The sequence below is a fragment of the Asterias rubens genome, chromosome 16 (genome assembly GCF_902459465.1).
Source record: "Asterias rubens chromosome 16, eAstRub1.3, whole genome shotgun sequence".
Classification (NCBI taxonomy): Eukaryota; Metazoa; Echinodermata; class Asteroidea; order Forcipulatida; family Asteriidae; genus Asterias; species Asterias rubens.
Window position 1 is genome coordinate 3,402,360 of NC_047077.1, and position 19,843 is coordinate 3,422,202.

The following is a 19,843-nucleotide window of genomic DNA, read 5'->3' on the forward strand; positions in this document are numbered from 1 at the left end:
AAACAAAAACTTTGTTATTCATAAAACAAAGCTTAAAATTGTATTGGAATATATTTCTGATTAGCCCTTTTCACTCTGAGCTAACAAATATTGTGTTGGCCTCTTTCCTCTTCCCGATCCATCCTGGCTGGAGAAGGATTTCGAGTAGACGCCAAAAACCAAAGCAGTGTACAGGGAACTGTAGTGTAATATTTATTTCTATGTATGTGTGGTATTGATTTAGACTGTGGTGAACAGACATCCCAAGGCAAAACATGCAGTTAGTCTACTCTAAGAACAACAAACAAGTTCAATCTCAAGAATGTATACACATTGCCAAGAGTTTTACATCAAGATGGCTAATGCTGCAAGCAATATGGATTGGACATCATCGGGCTACGTGTAACTTATCAATCAAAAGAGAGAGGAGGTTTCCCACCCCTGATTAAATATAAAACAAACAATACAAATCCACAAAACTTGGGTGGTTTCATTTAATATTTTTTTAAAGTTTATCCAATATAAAACAAACAAACAAACAAACAAACAAACAAACAAACAAACAAACAAACAAACAAACACACAAACAAACAATACAAATCCAAACAACTTGGGTGGTTTCATTCCATAAATATTTCAATTTTATCCAAATATTTGATGGGATCCACACAACATCAACGTTTGTTGTACAATCTGGAGTGTGTATGTGATGTTTGATATTGACACAAACTCATTTATTTATTCAGTCAGACTCTCAAACTAGAAAACAATTACATGCCTTGAACATTTGTTTCAGTTCAAGAAAAACAACAAAAATCATTGATATTTTGCAGTGTTGCTTCTTCCTGTAATCTTTTAATTGCTTGTAGTTGTAATCGGTTTTCTGTTTGTTTAATTGTACTTTATTGTCTTGGTTGTACTTGTTTTGCATTTAAAATGTTTTCTTGTTTATTTTTGTGCGGATGGATTAAGCATTAGTGGAAACATCTTTCATACTCGGCTGAATGATCAGCATAAATAAGTAAATAAAGTAAATAAATAACCATGTATTACAAATTGTACGAAAAGATTTCAAGAAAATGTGTTGAATTGCCAACCCTTTCACTTTCTCTGTTTTTTTATGCGAGACTAAGTCGGGCATAAAACAAATGTAGTACTACTTAACAACACGGTTGATTTGTGGTATAGGCAATCAAAACTAGCAATTGACGGCTCTTTGAACAAGGCCTTTCATTTAAGGGAGACTGAGGTTAGCTCAGCACGGCTCTACAAACACTTCAATACACATTAATGATTCCAACATCACAAACATGCATTATGCTACACTGAGAGTTGTGTTCACATTAATAAGTAGTTCCAGTGCTCATTTGGAATGTTAAGTTCACAGTCGCACATTAAGTGCTCTGTACACAACGTTAAGAACATTGATTGCGTGCAGACATCACGCAACAGTTAAAGGCATGGACACTATTAATAATTACTCAAAATAATTGTTAGCATAAAAACTTACTTAGTACGAGCTATGGATAGCTGTTGATTGTGAGAATCGGCTCCCTCTGAAGTACCAAAGTTTTTAAGAAAGAGATAATTTCTCACTCAAATAACACAATACTTCAGCTGAAGCATTTATTATGCATATAAAAGCTCACAAAGAAATGCAACAAGGGTGTTTTTTCATTCATTATTCTCTTGCAAATTGAGCCCAATCTTTCACAGGTTTGTTATTTTATGCATGTTGGGATACACCAAGTGAACATACTAGTCTTTGCCAATTTTACCAAACGTGTCCAGTGCCTTTTAGAAGAGTCTTGGTTGTATGTCTTTCTGTATTGACATTAACACATCCAATATTTATTAACCTCACGTAATTGTAGGCATGCATCTCATCAATCAAAGTGAAGGGAATATGTATGCGTTGGTGAATATATATTGGATTCTCCTTAGAATTAAACATACATCGTGGAATCACGACTTATTAACAAACCATCTAAAATATGCAACGTATTGAACTTGTAATATTACTGTCGCTGTATGCCCACTGTATACATATTTTATTCTAAATTATTCATTGTCATCTGGTAGACCTCAAATCCCTTTACAATTTTCATGAGATTAATTTTTCATTCGTTTTCTAGAAAAAATACAAATATTATGGTTGGTTTGTTGTAGGGAATTATATTTATTTTTTGACGAAAATTGCTCCTGAGTGATGTAAAAAAAAAAAAAAAAAAAAAGAAGAAGAAGAATCAGAAGCTGCACAACTGCAACTAATCAATATTGAGTACAAACACAAATATAAACCTACATACGTAACAAAAGTACATTTGACAACATTTGACTACGAGACAAATTTGTTCTAAGCAATCAATGCAAAGCGCTTCTTGAAGAACACAATTTCAGATTTCCCTGTGGATTTGTGACTTTTTCTTTTGATTAAACACACTTGTCAGTTTTTGATACACCGACACAAAAAATATTGTAAAATTTTCCTTGGCAGTTCTCAAAACAATGTTTTAAATTTGTTTAAACCCTAGTACCCAGTGGATGGGGTCCCCAATGTATTGTCCCCAGCTTACACAGAACTGCTGTATAAATAAACCACGCAGCACCACATAGATATTAAACACATGGAAACGAACGCCTGCAGTTCTACATAAATTCTCTCCCATGCCCTTATTCCCACCCTTTCACATAATCACAAATTCCCAAGTGCCTACAACAGCACCAAAACCCTTGGCATTCAGAAAGTCCTTTATAGTCCACTCTACTGTACTCTCTCTCCCCCCCCCCCCCTTGTTCTATTCTCCTTTTTCCTTCAGACTCTGAATTCACGACCCTTCGTGACATCCATTCTCTTTATGTCATGCAGGATTGGAGCACTCAATAAGCCTTCTCGCCTGCAGGGGTATCAGATTATAACATACGCCGGGACTGCCTGCCCCAGCCATCCAACCAGACTGCCAGCAGATTTTTCAGCGCACCTGGAAAAGGGCCCCAAATAATGAACATTTTCTAAGGCAGTATTTCAGATGTTTTCCTGATGGTTTCAGGTTTCAGACAAATTTCTTTCTCAGGAACGTGCAGAGGTTGGAATTAATACCTGACTACTTACCAGCACTTGTAGCAATGCAAGAGACGCAGGGGGAGTTCAGGGAGGTGGGGGGAACCATAGAGTTATATATAAGAACTAGAGGGCGCACTGGCCTATATACGCGCCCCGGCATGCGCGCAGGCGGCCATTTTCTGAGTTGACAAAACAGCCATCTCACAGCGTGTGTTTGTGCGGCCATTTTGTAAGTTGAACAAACAGGATCGCGTGAGCATTCAATAAAAAAAAAACTCAAACGTGTATTTCATATTCAACGCCCGTACAGAATGGCGCGCTTGTCATCTTGCGGTCCCATCGCGTTTGCGCAAGCAGCATCACCAGTGCGCCCTCTAGTTCTTATATTTAACTCTATGGGGGACACTTCCCATACCTTAGTGCCCCATTATTACAATTGTTTAAAGTCGGTCCAGCTCTTTTTTCAAACAATTATGTCTTGCAAGATCCATCAGTCTTCATTGACCCCTTGCACAACGAGCAGCACACTTACATTGTGTACACGCGCATATCATGTCTGCCTGTTTGGTAGTCAATATACACAAAGGAATTGAGACCAAATGGTGGAACGATAGACGCACATTTTACAGAGTCTGCAAGGGAGTCAGTAATGTTCAACATGCATGTGTACCGGCTCCACATTGGGTCTCAAAATTCATCATTGCAATAACCTATCTTTCTGAAAGTTTGTATATACTCAGCGCCTTGAGTACCTTGTTGGGTAGATACGTGCGCTATATAAGACTTCGATGATATTATTATTATTATTATGTTCTCTTCCATCCATCCGTATTCAAGTAACTTCTTCAATGAATCTTCTTTGTTGTTTTGATTTTTTTCTTTTGTTCTATTAGCAACATAAAAATATCTACTATGCATGAGGGACAGGGAGATATTGGAACATCATTGGCCGAGTGAGAACACCACTCAAAATAGAAGAAGAGTGAAAGCATGATTCTTACATAAAGGTAACATAAAATTGACAGCAAGTTCGTTTCCTTGAAAAAGATCCAAATAAAATTTTCCCATTACATTAATTTTTAAATAATATTTTTCTTATTGATTTGTATTTGGCTAAAAATATACATTTAAGAAAACATTTGAACAAGCAGACCATGATGTACTGTACTTGCATTGTGTGTGGTGATAGAATTCCAAAGTGCTTGAAAGGTTCCTTTAGTCTGGACAGTGACCTCTTGACATTCAAGTTTGTACCGAAGCCTTGAAGCAAGACCTGATAAGTGGGCTCCTTTATTGCCATCAATCAACAATATTTCATACCTAAGCAATATATAGTCCTCTAGGTTATGGTTTATTCATTATCATCAACACGTTTAAGCTTGTGGCAACATTTGCTTGCTTTGCCAGAGTGTAATATAATGCCATGGAGGCAAGGAACTTTTATAATGTGCATGTGTTGTCCTGTAACTAAGTTTGAATGGATAGGGGTGATGTAGGCCATGAAATAATTAATTACTGAACATATTAAAGTGTTATGCTGATAAATCTGTAACACATTCAATGATGAACCTGTTACACCAAATGTCTCACTGTAAAACACATGTATTCAGTTATGAGAACTACATATTGCTGTACAGACAAGAAGGGTTCTCCCCAGGTTTTTCCAAAACTGTGAGACATTCAGGACCTATTTTTTTAAATGTTTTGCCGAGTCACGCTGAATTAAAGGTCTTCGAAATGATTTCTATCTACGGTGTGTTTAGCCTAATGTTTATCTGGTTGAACAACCCTACTCTGCAATCTGGAGCGTTCTATGTTTTCTCTTAATTTTGTTGTGTAATATTATTATATTTCTTTGCAATTATCAGCTGAAATCATGCATATCGGCACCCAAATTGCGCGCAATGGCTTGATACACTAGCTTGTGCATGGGGGAAAACCCAGCATGTAATGCAACAACTCACATCATGTAATTGTACATGTACATACATACACCTGCAGTGTCATTCACCAGGGCTCAATTTATGGCACTGCACACCTCAGAATTATGGGCCTAACGCTTTTAGATGATACTATGGGCCGTAAGCGCAGAATTTTAATGACATTGGGCCAAGATGTCTTGCTAACATGACCCTCACCAATCTCTTAATCAATCATCAAGAGATCTTCAAATCAAATGAATTATTTAGAAAAATGTTTATTTTTTAAATCTCTCTTTATACACTCTACACCTATACAGCCTGGGACTTTCCTGGCCCAACAGAACTAATCAAATCCATTTTGCCGTTCCGCAAATTAATTATTCCAATGAGATCTTGAGAATGCAATCTAGATCAGCCTGGAATAAAAACAAGTTGACAGACAGCCACTTATGTTAATGGTTAATCCCTGAAGGATTACAGAGTCTTAGTCTGCCAATTGGATTCTTACCACTTTACAATAATGGTCGAGTGCTCAAGGCGCTAGAATTAGTGCTCAAGACTCCCCAAGCTCAACAGCAACACTATAAAGACTCTCACCGTTTGCTACATCACCAATAACGCAGAATCTCTACTCTTAGTCTTAGATGAGGTTGGAAGGTTGGATGCATATATATTTCAGTTGGTTGCTTGAATGATTAAAAACCTCTGTAATCTTATTAACAATGAACATGCTGAGATTAAACAAGTACCGACAGTCACCATTGTGACTCATCATCAATGTTTCTGCTTGAAACGCTATCCAGTACATATTGGAAGGAGAACATTTGTACTGGATATTTTTTCATTAATTTGTAATAAATCGACCCAAAACATTACAAAAAACCATCTGGCTAGAACTTATATTATAAACTATAAAAGATGAAATGATGTAGACCTACATGTATTTGAACAATTTGAGTACCAGTAGCATGAGACTTTTTAGTTAAAAAAAAAGATAATAGCTGAAAAATAATGTACATTCCTCTTGGAGTCCCTCTCCTACAATTCCAAGAAATAATGGTTTAAAAGGGCTGACCCTTTTACATAGCTGAGTTTTGGTGGAGAGTGCAGGGTTCATGTTAGCCCTATATAGGACTCTTTCTCTGTACACAGATACAGAGTCCTAACTATTAAGGCCCGTTTCTGGGGCGGAAAATTTTCAAAGCTTCATAACTCAAATCTTACCTGCATCAAGCCACTAATTTCAACAGATTCACATTCTATGGCGGCATACATTTTTCTGCGGTGGGTTTTGGTTGTCATATATTCTTTAAAAATCCGTAATTTTCGTGAAGTAATGCAGCTCCCGACATTAAAATATTCCCGTTTTGATAGTTTTCTCACAGTGTTGTCTGCTGCCGTGCGTACGCGTATACATTCGCATGCAAGGTGCAAGATGCATGAATTCTTGGTCACCGTATCTCTATGCCGTATCTTGACTGCACAGCGTTAATTCCCGTTTTGATCATTTTCTCACAGTGTTGTCTGCTGCCGTGCGTACGCGTATACATTTGCGTGCAAGCAAACGCAAGATTTGCGCGTCGCGCGTCTTGTTACACACGGCAGACTGTGAGAGTACGAACAAAAATGGGAATTCCTTAACGTTGGGAGCTGCATTATTTCATGAAAATGACGGATTTGTGAATAATATATGTCGATCAAAACCAACCGCAGAAAAATATATGCTGCCATGGAATGTGACTCTGTTGAAATTAGTGGTTTCTTGCAGGTAAGATTTGAGTTATGAAGCTTTGAAAATTTTCCGCCCCAGAAATGGACCCTGATATCCAGGACGTCACTGTAGTATACGAAAGTGTAAGGCCGCCAGGGCTAGGTTCATGTTGACCATCCGTCGATCTAATAAGCACAACTCTGCCTTAAATCAATTGAACACCCTCAGAGTTTTGGAGTTCATATGCAGGCCTCGAACTTTGTTGCAAAGGGCACTTCCATTGGTAAATCCTGAAGTCTATGGGAGAGTTTTGAGAGGATCCAAAGGCCAAAAGTAGAGTAACAATTCAAGGCCTGCACTTGACAGAAACCGAAACAAGGCTACCCTGCCACTGTAATGTTTTTTTACAGACGACACACCCATTAGTTCTTATACAACAGTTGTTTTGTTTTGGTTGCTATGCATTTAGAAGACTTTAATTCTCGACCAATCGGAAATCCTGGATATGACATCACAATGGACCATCCGACCTTTGAGGTCATTTCCTTAATGCCATCCCTTCAATGCCAATCGCCCTTAAAATATGTCTACTAGAAAAATATGAGTACATGTGCAAAAAAAAAAAAGTCTCAAGCAGTCATAAAGTTATTGTGAAGTTTTGGATGAACAATCGGCCTGTGTAGTGTAACTGTTAAACCGGCACAAGACATTGAGAGTTTTTCAATGTCATTTTATTTTGTATAAATGAATTGTTTAATCAAACTTCAAGGACATTGATAATCCTGATTTCTGGTCTTACATTAAATTGTTTAACTTGTGTTTGGTCAAACTTGGCAATTTAAATGTTCATTACACAAAGTCAATAAGAGCATGTGCTGCTCTATAACAATTTCACAAAACTGAAGTTTTAACTTTGTTAACTACATTTTGACAGTAACTTTGAGTATAAATATGTTTCTCCTCATTTTGGTTCCAACTGGCTTGTTTAAGACTGAGAAAACCTCACGGTTTGGTTTCTATACTCTATAAACCACAGTTTTGCAATCCTACGCTACATGTACTTCAAGATCACAGGGCGTCAAGCATGTATCCCTCAAGGTTATGTTTAATTTAGTAATGCGCACAAATTAACCCACGCAGCTTAGAAAAAAAATGGGCCACCGCCAACCTTTGGCAAGTATTTATGGCGACAGCTGTGAATTGATGAGGCATAGCATAAACATTGTAACACAAGACTCAGTCCGCAGATATAAACACACACTTCAAAGACCCAGATCTCATGTCCACTGTCTACATTTTGTTTGAGTTGCATGGTACTGTATTTACAATTCAAAAGGTATATTTTTCTTGGCCCAATTCTCTCTGGACTTGATCGATCATATTAGAATCATCTTCAAGTACAACCTCAGTGCACTTCCTGTTTGAAAACTGAAATCAATTTTAATATGGGTGCTCTGACAGCAAACAGCTACACTGTACTGTACAAGCAGCCTGTCAATCACCAATGTTCTGACAGACGTAAAGGTTAGGAAAAAAGCGTGTACCAAAAATGTATTGTGCATGACATGTAGGCTTATATGATGCACTGTATCAACTGACTCTGTTCATGGAAAATCTTGGCAAAAAAACAACCGAAGAGCAAGAACCAGAGCACTGGCAGTCACATGAAATTTACATGCAATGAACATGGCATGATACTTTGTACTTTGGCTAATAAGCCCCTCCAGCTAAGCAAGATTTCCTGTGCTTAGAAAATTCGCCTGCTTCTAAAAGTCTATCACTATGACATTTTCTAAGAACAATTTGAAGAAAGAGCAAACAAAGCCAGTGAGTTATTTGGCCCTTCATCCCAAAGTTGATCTATATGATGATACGGAAGGCCAATGATCCTAACATAGCCCTATTTAAATGTAGAAGAAACCATGTACATGTACAGTATGTACAACTTTTTAACTACATCAAGATTTCAGTAAGTTTAATCAGAAAGTGAAGTCTCAGCTGACTCTAACAGCTTTGTAAGATTGTATTTTGTCTTCCTAAATGCACTCAGTTCATCTCAATGAGTATTACACCGTCCATCATGTACAAGTACAAGTACACTGGCATGTCACATAAACAACACAACACCCAAGGAATAATGACCTTGTCAAAAGTTCAAGACACCCAACTTGAGATCAACCCATAAGTCACTCTGACAGACAATAACACCTCGACTTCACTACATCTTTCTCACATTCCTTTGGCTGAAACCTGTTCACTAATAAAATTTCTATTATTTGTGAAATTTGACCTGAGCCGTTGATGTTCAGTGTACTATGGCTTCAATGTATTTCCTTTGTTTATTAGGTACAAAAAGATGACACTTTATCAAACGGAACCAACATCCAGGGCTGCTATTGCTGATTCAAAGAGAGCTTGGCAGCAGGTCAATGTGAATGTTTTCAATCAATTTTTTTTTAAACACTGTGTTTAAGAGTATTGTTTAAATCTTTGCATGGTGTGGATAAATTTGAAGAAACTATAAATAAATAGTAAACTTGCGGGTACAACCATGTGTAAATCTCTTTAGTAGGAGTGTTGGCTCTGAAAATAGCCGATGTGGTCTCCACACAAGCTTATTATTTTTCATAATCTATAGTTTCTTCCTACTGTGTTATTAATCAGCAAAATTATGACAAAAACATGGATCTGAAATTCAGGGATGGATAAAATTGAAATTGTAATTGGCATAACAATAGAGGTATTGTCATAACAATAGGGGTATTGTTAAGGTACAATCGCCTACACAGGGTCACAGAAATAAAAACAAAAGCAAACTTGATTGTTCAAACCAACCTCTTCAACAACACAGTACAAAAGCAAGATTGTATTCCAAGGTCTGTCAACCAACCCAGATCAGATTGATACCCAATCTAATTAGTCTGGACACCAGACCAATTTCATCATCAGCTCTGGCCATGACATCATAACAGCGCAGGTCAAGAGCTATCTGTTGTTGACATTAAACCCAGATTGATGGTCTGTGATTCATGAAATTGGTATTTCCATGTCAATGGAGAACACTTTGCTGATGGGTTTTAGTGTCTACAATGCACAGTGTATGGTAACAAAGAGAGTTAGATATCAGACATCCAGTAACTGATACTGAAAACAACCCTAAGGTAGGAGAAAAGGAGACCAAAGGGACAGAAAGGATGTGTTCACCATTAGCAATTACTACTGACAATGAACTCATTAGCATATCAACAATACACCTGGCCTGCCATGTCTCAAGGGGCAAGGCCACTTCTTCCTGGGTAAAAACCAAAGAAAAACAACCCTAATATTAGAAATTCTTGATGCCAGAAAATTCATGCACTTACATCTACTGTATGTATCATGCAATAACTCCATATTTTATTGCAGCAGTACTTGTGTGCAGTTTCATGGAAGGATTGTTAACTTCCATTTTGCTAACACTGCAATTGGGCTCTCAAGTTACGAAAAGGTTTTCCATGCTACTCCTGAATAACAACATTTTAATCTCAATCCTACACGGATCACTGTTTTATTGTCCATATATACATTGCTGGACGTATGCACTGTAAAGTTTTTAAATTCAATACAGCCCATTTTATAGGTAATAAATTATTGCATAAACTTTGTATTTAAAGTCCTTGTCTGCCTTTCTACAACCTATTTATAACTTTCAAAATATTCCATAAAATTCATACAAATGGAAAACATCAATGCTTTTGGTTTAATCCAATGTAAGAGACCTGGCTCTTGAATGCTTGATTACAAATAGGACTGTTAGTTGGGTTGGAATTCATGCTGCATTAACTTTAAGAAAAGAATTCACGTCCGGTTTGCTCATTTTCATGTAAAAACACACTGACATCCATGAACTGTGTACTGTATAAAGTGCAATGGAAGGGTTATACACTGTAGGCACTAGTGCATTCAGCTCATGACAGGTACACTGTACATGTGCACTGGTCAATGTTTCCCCCTTAAACTCACAAAATAGGCTACATGTTCATATGCATTCAAATGCCAAATTGGTGATTGAGTACAAAGTTAAAAAAAAAAAATTAAAAACCCCCAAAACAAACAGGCAAGTGAGTGGGCAGTGCAAGAGATACGGAAATACTTTTTTGGGGCAGTAACATTTTTAACCAAGGACTTGTAATAAGAAAAGGCACTGCAGGTCCTTGATTCCTTTCACTGCAGAGGAACACAAAAGAGTCCACCATCTATTTTATTTTAAATTCTGATCATGAGCAAGGGACCCCTGCTAAATTGCTAGTGTGTGAAAAGGGCTAGTGTACATGGTAGGCCTACATAACTTATTACAACCTTACTTTTGCATGAGTCTGCTTTGTGATTCAAGACACTCCAAATGGAAAGCACACATGCATCAAACAACCCATGAACAAAATGTTGGCCATAATAGACAGAGCGTTCTTCATCTACAAAGAGAGTCCGGAAGCAACTGACTAAAAAGTAACCACAGCTGTTAACCTTCAACTTGTGTGCAAGTTGCCATCAACAGTACACATCTGAGAAAACCAACACACATCTCCATCTTTATGCTAGACTTGTGGACAAGTCCTTAATGGTCTGTTGCGCTGATAGTCGAGTCAGGGTGGAGGTGTAATGGTTCAGGTCTCCACGATCGAATACTGGTCTTCGGAGATCACTGCACTCGCGCGAAGCTGCTGGCTGCCGACTACTATTTAAATGAGACTGCACAGCGCAAGAGCAGTAGTCTCGCGGGGGCCAGCAGTCTCACAAGAATATTGCCAGTGTCACAGGATAGTCGGAACGCTATCACCGCGACAGACATTTAACGACTTGTCCACAAGTCTATCTTTAGATGCATGTTTAATAGTAAAGCATTATTTTGTGGTTGGTTTGCACATTAGGTTTGCAGCTGGTGGCTCTGAGTTGCTGAATCACCAGCTCTGTCAAAGTAAAATAGTTTACTTGACACGTACAGTCCGACAGTTCCCATGTTGCATTGCATCTCTTACGTGATCAGGGAAAATACAAACTACATGTACATGTGAAAATTTAATTAAACACTAAAGCATTGTGGTATTCTTATTTTTCATCTTCCAACATGCAGACGGCACATGTGTTCTTATTTTGGATGCTCAGCTGTTTTAATATCGTACTTATTGTCTGACAAGGCAATCAGAATCCAACGCAATTCTCTAGATCTTTAGAATGTTGAAAATTTAACATACACAAGTACTAGTGCAGACTTGATAAAAATCATCAAGTTACACCTACATTGTAAAAAGCATGATTTTATTTTCTGATAATAATCATCACAACACTGCAACATGAACCCAAACTTGTGGAACACTGTGATTATACAAAAAGCTCAATAAACGGTTGACATTTAACATGTTTTGATTTATCATTAACTGGGTGAAATAGAATAATATTCTGTAAATAAATAGGTGTGTGGGTGGGTTTACCTTACACTAATGAGAAGTTGGTTAAAAACAGGAAGACTGCAAAATACATGTACCATGATTTTCTGCGTACAAGACGCAGTTTATCTGACTTTCAAAGGTCAAACAAAAATAACTTTGTCTTATCTAGCTGTGCAAGTGTTATTTTGAGGCGCCTTCTAGAGCACCCGGAACAAATCTGTGAGTGATTGGGCAAAAAACTAAAAAATAACTTACGATTGAACACACACCACCAATTCAATGCTCCTCATCATAGTGTGCGCCACTAGTATTTATCAAAGCTCAATCTTTGGCATAAATAGTGTGCAGCGGTTAGTACCCAAAAGTCAGCTATTTTGTAACAACATTTCACCAGCATTTTTCTCCATGTCGGAAGGCAACCTGACTACATTGTTGGCAGATGAGCGGAACCTTGTGTCCAAGACTCAGTAGTCGACCCTGCGCTATCATGTTCATTGTAAGTTGCTCTTTGACAAAGTGCCCTGCCCTCCTGGGAACAACAGGATACCAGGCCAGATTATTATGTACTTTGTTGAAAACAATGGGCAACTGAGACATCTTTAGTTGGTGTAAATTTTATCAAAATTAATAAACATCTAGATGTCTGATTGTTTTCTTATCTTCAAGCTCTGTCAACATCCTGGAACAAAAGGACCAGCTGGCCTCAATTTCACAATCCACTAACAATCATCTTCAAGATGAGTTGTCAATATCACTGTAGTGATTTGTATTATGACATCACAGTTTGCTTAGCAATTATGAGATTGATTCACTTCTAAGGATCAATCTTAGTTCTTTGTGAAACCAAGCCCATGTGTTGTAACATCCTTGTTCATATACAGAACAAAAATCTGACGTTACACAAATACTGTGCGTTTAACACAACACCACGTTATAATCGTTCTTTATGCTATGCCGTACAAATAGGATACATGGTTGAATGGTTGAAATCCGTTTATCTTCCAACAAAACAAAGCCATTGTCCCTCTTACAACACCCATTTCCTAAGGTCAAAGGTCGCTGCACAATGACTATCAGCTTCCTGGTATTGTTCATTCATGGTTATCTTTGTCCTATCTCATCAAAAGGCAGGGTGGTACCATGTATACAGTGGTATAATACCATGGTTTACAAAAACCCTTTACTCCACTTCTTGGAATAGCGTCACCTTGTATAGAAGATTAGAAAAAAGCTGTTTTTTAACTGCTTACCAACCAAAAGGACCTATAATGTCAATGCAAAAACATAGTTAAGGCCAAATAATAAAAAATACCAGTTGATCATCCCCGTCCCATTCTTTTTGGGGACCGCATCCTTTTTTTAGTATTTGTTATTTTTCAATTTCTGTTACAGAAATTCAAACACGATATGCTCTCGAACATTTGTGTAACCGTCTGTTCCATAAAATACGATATAAGGGAATGCCTACCAGATACCAGCACATCTTTTTAGTATAAAAATCAGACCCTATTTACACGGGTCCTCATGCACATAGATATAAAATAAGTTTGCGGTATTTCAAACTGAATAATTTGTGGCCTGTTTAATTTGAAATACTTAGAGGCCATCTTGAAAATAAAAAAAAAAATAATAAAAAATAAAAAGGCCCTCATCCTCCTCTTTTTGAAAAATCCGGACGATCAACTGGTATTTCTTTTTATTTGGCCGAATGGCCTGATGATTAGCCTTTGCAAAAGACTCTGCTAGGGTTGAAACATCAGGCCATACATGTAACTACAAGATACATGCATGGAGTTTAACCAAACAGTGTGTGGGTTTATTGTGTTGCAGTTTCCCAGGAGGTTAGGCACCGATATATTTGTTTATCTGAATGTCATTAACAAGTCTGAGATCGAGTTCCTTTTAAAAATGGCGTCCTTAGATTAAGCACAATCATAGAGTTATATATAAGAACTAGAGAGCGCACTGGCCTATATACGCGCCCCGGCATGCGCACAGGCGGCCATTTTCTTAGTTGACAAAACTGGCATCTCACAGCATGTGTTTGTGCGACCATTTTGTAAGTTGAACAAACAGCATCGCGTGAGTGTTCAATAAAAAAAAACTCTAACGTGTATTTCATGTTCAACACGCGTGCAGAATGACGCGCTTGTCATCTCGCTGTCCCGTGGCGTTTGTGCACGAATGATCACTCTATGAGTACAATGTACACGTCATACACTAGGCCTAATCCTACCATGGAGGTACAACCATGATCCTACACATACACACATTTCATATAGAACTGCTGTATATTGAATTATAAGACTTTGTACAGTGACTCATTGAACAGTCTTTACATGGGACACATCATCTCCTTACTTACAATAAAACCAAAATGCTTAATTTGTTTCAATACAACTGTAAAAACACAGCAGCTTAATCTGGACAGTGAGATGCTGTTAGCATGCTCTGAGTCACACCAATCGCTCTCTCATCCTCCACTGGTTCCATTGATTTGCTTTAAACACACCTGTATTTTATAGGGAGCCAGTCAAATGACCCAATCAGACCTTGATATGTCACCAAGGCAATGGATTCATGGGCAAGGTCATTCCCTTGACAACAACTTTTTTTTACACAAAGGACTGTGTTATTGTAGCAGTTTTTTAACTAAAATACCCAAAACCATCTCCTCATACACGATGCCTTAAAGACACTGGACACTTTGCATAAAATAACAAACCTGTGAAAATTTGAACTCGATCAGTCGTCAAAATTGCTAGAGAATAATGGAAGAAAAAACACCCTTGTCGCACAAATTGTGTGATTTCAGATGATTGACCTCAAATCTCAGCTGAGGTCTCGAATTCAATTCGAAAAAAACTTCTTTCTCAAAAACTACATTACTTCAGATGGAGCCATTTCTCACAATCATTTTTTATTACTATCAACAGCTCGCTATTGTTCATTACAAAGTAAGTTTTGATGATAACCATTATTTTTTAGTAATTACCAATATTGCCAGTGCCTTCATACTTCCTGCGAATGCGAATGTGATATGAATTTTGATGACTGTCACAAATTTGCACCAAATATTTCGGTTTATAGTTGACTTAAGTGCTCAACTCCTGTAAAACATTGGCTGCGAAAACAGCCATTTGGCATATATATAAACTTGCTTCACATTCGCATTCGCATTCACAGGAAGATCCAACCGGGCTTAAGAATACACAAACATGGAGAAAAGAACTGGGCACACAAACATGCCCAGAAGACACTTAGATTAGCTTGATAGCATTTGTGTCAATACAGGAAAGACGCTATTAGATTAATCAACAAGGACTGGTCATATGTTTAAGATATTGTTTAGGGATGGGCTGTCAACTTAATGAACGTGTACAGATGTCACTTGCAATGTGTATGATCAGAATGGCTTTCCGATTCAGGCTTTATGTTCATGTACAACTGATCCTGCACAAAGATCTCTCCATGGACTTGTGATTTAAAATGTTCTGACTGGGTTCTGAGTTTAAAATGAAATCTAAAGCCCGGTTCATACTTCCTGCGAATGCGAAACAAATTTTTACATCACAAATTCGCAACAAATAATTTTCAACAGTTTAACTGTGTTCAAATCCTGCGAAATATTTGATGCGAAAAGGAGGGCTGCGACTTCCAAATTTGTATCGCATTCGCAGAATGGTCATCACTTCAATTGTGTATACATGTACCTATCCAATTATAGGAAGGATCATAGACTAGCTTTCTTCAATGTAATTTAAATACTAAGTAATAGAGCAAATTGTAATAAACTTAGATGAAAAATTAAGTCACCTGTGATAGTTTCAGCTGAATACGGTTATACTTGTTGAAAAAAACAGCAACAAAAACATGGTATTCATCAAAAATGTCAAACCCATCAGCAAGGTGACAGTGGGTGGGTACCACCCACTCCAGTTCCACAGCATTCACAAACTGACACCACAGAAATTAGAATTCGAGTTTCCTAGATTCGCCTTGTGCTGAGTTTTGTAGATTCTAATTCTTCGACAAACATGTACATTTCTTGATTGCTAATCAATAAAAGCATTTTAGAAAATTTCACATGATGCTTACTAAAACAACATCTTTATAACAAGCGAGCTTTCAGATAAAAATTGCATCCTTTTTGTTCAGCAATTTTATGTAAGTATATTTATGAACTTGGTGTACCTTTAAGTGCAAATGGTTTTCATGTTTAAACAATACAAGTAAATGTCAACTTTTGCCAATATTCATGGTTAATTTTAATACTACAATGCTCTGAATGTGACTTTAAATTGCCTTTGTATTTAACATCATGGGGTGTTGTACATTATCAAGGGCACCAGCATATCCGGTTTGATTTACACCAAGATAATAACCATCAGTGCAATACAGTGTCGCGTCATCTCAGCATTATAAACAATTCATGATCACTTTGAGCCTAGGATGGATAAATGGTGAAAGACAGCGCACATATATCAGAGGTGGCATTTAGTGCATGCTGAGTTTCCTCATGCAGAAACGCAGCGCATTTTGACTGCATTTAAGTACATCTGTGTTTAAACTCACACAGGAGATTGCACAAAGTCGACTGAGCGCATGGTTACTTTGTTTGTGTAGAATTGACGGCTGTGATAATGCGCATGACCTCTGTGAACATGCATCAAGGATATTGGTTGTACTATAGAATTGAAGAGAGTTTGCTACACAACCAAGCTACATTTAGAAATCTCCAAGGACCTTCGATGCAAAGGGAATACGTGTACAAACAAAGATGGAAAAAAAATGCAGGCCCTATGTACTTAATACTAATCAGACTTTCTTAACATTAAAGCCGATATCAGTACAAATCTTCCTTTCTGAAAAGCTACTTTCATTACAGATTGAGACAAGTAATTTCCCTTCTGAATTAAGGATGTTTGCTATTCAGCATTGAGATCTGAGAAACATTCTCATCCTTTTCCCGGCATGGCTTATTTTCTTCCAGACTGGATCAAGAAGGAGTGTGTGGTTGATAAAAAAACGGAAGCCATTTTTAAAAGCCAAATGAAATGTGTATATATGTTGACCACTATTCCCAGAAGAGAAAAATCGCCCTACTCAACTTATTCATTCAACATGAGCGAGGAACTGAATAGCATGTTATCTTGTGCACGTGTTACCACTCTAAGCAAGACATTTCTTTGTTCAGTAAACTTAAAGGGTTTTGGTATTTTTTTATACGACACAAAACACAATGCCTTTACACGTTATGATATAGATAATTTCCCCCAAAAAGTATTGTTTGCCAAGGTACTGTAGTTTGTGAAAAATTAGTAAAACTATGATTGTCACGAAAATCATTTTAACACAACATACATATTACATTGTACCAGTGCTAGTATTTATGCAACTGACTATCCTGAAAACATCGCTCTGTGGTTTTCTTTTTTTCCTCAAAAACTTGGCGTCTAATGAAGCTGAAACTTCAAAAGGAAAGTTATATTACTTACATCTGCATTCACAGTGAGTAGGGATTCAGGTCATGGCGAAAAAAAAAAGATCTACACAAGGTATGAAAACCCTTTAAGTGCTTAGTAGATGCTCTAGGTAACTGGATCCAGGTTATTGCCCTAATCAGTTTTGTAATATCAGTAAAGTGAACTGGATTCAATCATGATGGAGTTGAAGCGGTTAAAGCCAAAGTAAAGCATCAAGGCATCACCTGCTGACCATTTATTTATATCTACATCAAGGAGGGAAAAAACAACTCCTGTCAGTGTGGCTGCAACAAATGATGTCAGCTGGTGGTAAGCCTGACTGCAAGTAACATATGCCACCTTTGGTAATTATTCACCAAGGTCCTCCTCAAAGTATTCCCTGTCCAACAGAGTTCGGGAAAGAGAAAAGCATTTAAAGAAAAGGTGCAAAATGGCCGCTCGTAAAAATTACGAGTTTAAATTATTCATTACAGTATAATTTATTGATAAATTAGATTTTTTGCTAACTGATGACTTTTGTTAAAATGATGTATGATAAGCCTTTTCGTTTTATAATGCATATTTATAAATTTCTTATAAAACTGACAATACACAATGGCAATACACTTAGACCATCTCTGGAGATTCCAATTCAGTGACAAATTGTTATTGATATCAAATCAACGGGCCACTTTACTTTTTGAAAAAAAATACATGGATTTTTTTCGGGATTGTCACCAAAGTACAACCCTACCTTTAAGCGAAAGGTGGTTATTTAATTGCAAAAGATCATCGGAGCAATTCTAGACCTATCATGAGCAAACTAATCCAGTCAAGCTGTGAAACCCTGGGTTTATCAAAATAGCAAGGAGACCTTGCAGTGTGCAAAAATCACACCTTCAAAGAAATTACACAGCAGGGGGCAGGGTATAGTGGTTTATCAATCTGTAAAATGTACATGTTTTATGCATGCAGTTAATTCAAAACAAATAATATTGCAGGGAGTTCATGGTGAGACCTTTATAATTGAAGTAAATCCAAGATTTTCTAACATTCAGTTTACAGTTTGTTTTCCCTTCATCAACTTTAACTTGAAATGAAAGTTGTAGGGTTATGGCTCCTTGGAAGGAAATCCATTGCATCAAGTTGTAGCTAATTTAATCCCTAACTGAAGATCAAACCATCCAAATTCAAACATTGTTGATTAATTAAAAGGAATCACAAGCAACCTCACGGATTACACTTGGCAAAAAGGATTAATGCGATTGGAAAGTCCGGTTGGTGGAGTGGTGTCTAGCCTCGCCTTCCACCCCTTGGACCCCTTTTGGAACCCCAACGAGGGCACTTTGTGGATTGGGTTTCCAGTCCCTACTTGCATTTCGTTTTCTATGCTACTTGACTGCGTGGGTTTTCCTGGAATAATTCTCTGAGGTTTTCCTCACGCATCTAAAACTGAAATTTCTTCATCATCTTCTCTTTTCGTTTGGCTCTAAGAGCGAATATTTAATCCAGAACCATAAAGTATTATATTTCACACTGTAGGTATGGTTTGTACAAAACTTGATAGAAAATGCACTGTCAGTTTAGTGCGATATGACAATGCTGAAAACAGCAGTTTACTTATTCACATGTATCAATTTAAGTACACAAATGCAGTTTTGGTAAAGCGGTCTTTACGTACACTCAGTAACTCCACAACAGTTATGCTGTTGTTCAAGTCTGTAATTAAAAAAAACCCATAAATTTTGTGCAGTTTTTAGTGTAATTCTCTTCTAGGCATGTTTTTTTGGCACAATGAAAAGGGATTTTGTACAACTGTAAAAACCATGGTTTCAGGTACGCCTCTGCCATCTTGACTTGTTTTGCATACTCTGGTCACAGAGAAGCACATTAGACAAGCGTTGTGCTTTCAAGCATTGTACAAATTTGTATTTGTACCATTTCTATGTCCCTTTCAAAAATAATCAAACTGAATAATTTATAGGTGAATAATTAAACTGGTGTTTTCAGCATTGTCATTACGCACTAAACTTACAGTTACACGCATTTTCTATCAAGTTTGTACAATATAACACTTTACAATTTTCTCCAGCAAAAAGCTCTGTGGTAACAAAACCATTCTACAAAATTAATTTTGAAGGAAGGAATAATTGGACCTGAAGCACATGTATGACAAATGCAACATGAAAGTTGATTCCAGATGCCTCAAATGGGCACATTCAAGGAATTGTCCGCCTTGAAAGAAGTTTAGTGTAATTGTTGCCAGGCCAATTTTC

General features: G+C 37.3%; 1 protein-coding gene across 1 annotated transcript in view; it reads right to left on the reverse strand.

Moving 5' to 3' along the window:
• The window catches only part of LOC117300663 (syndecan-3-like), a 47,410-nt gene that overhangs the window by 18,855 nt on the left and 8,712 nt on the right, over nucleotides 1-19,843 (reverse strand). The window lies entirely within an intron of this gene.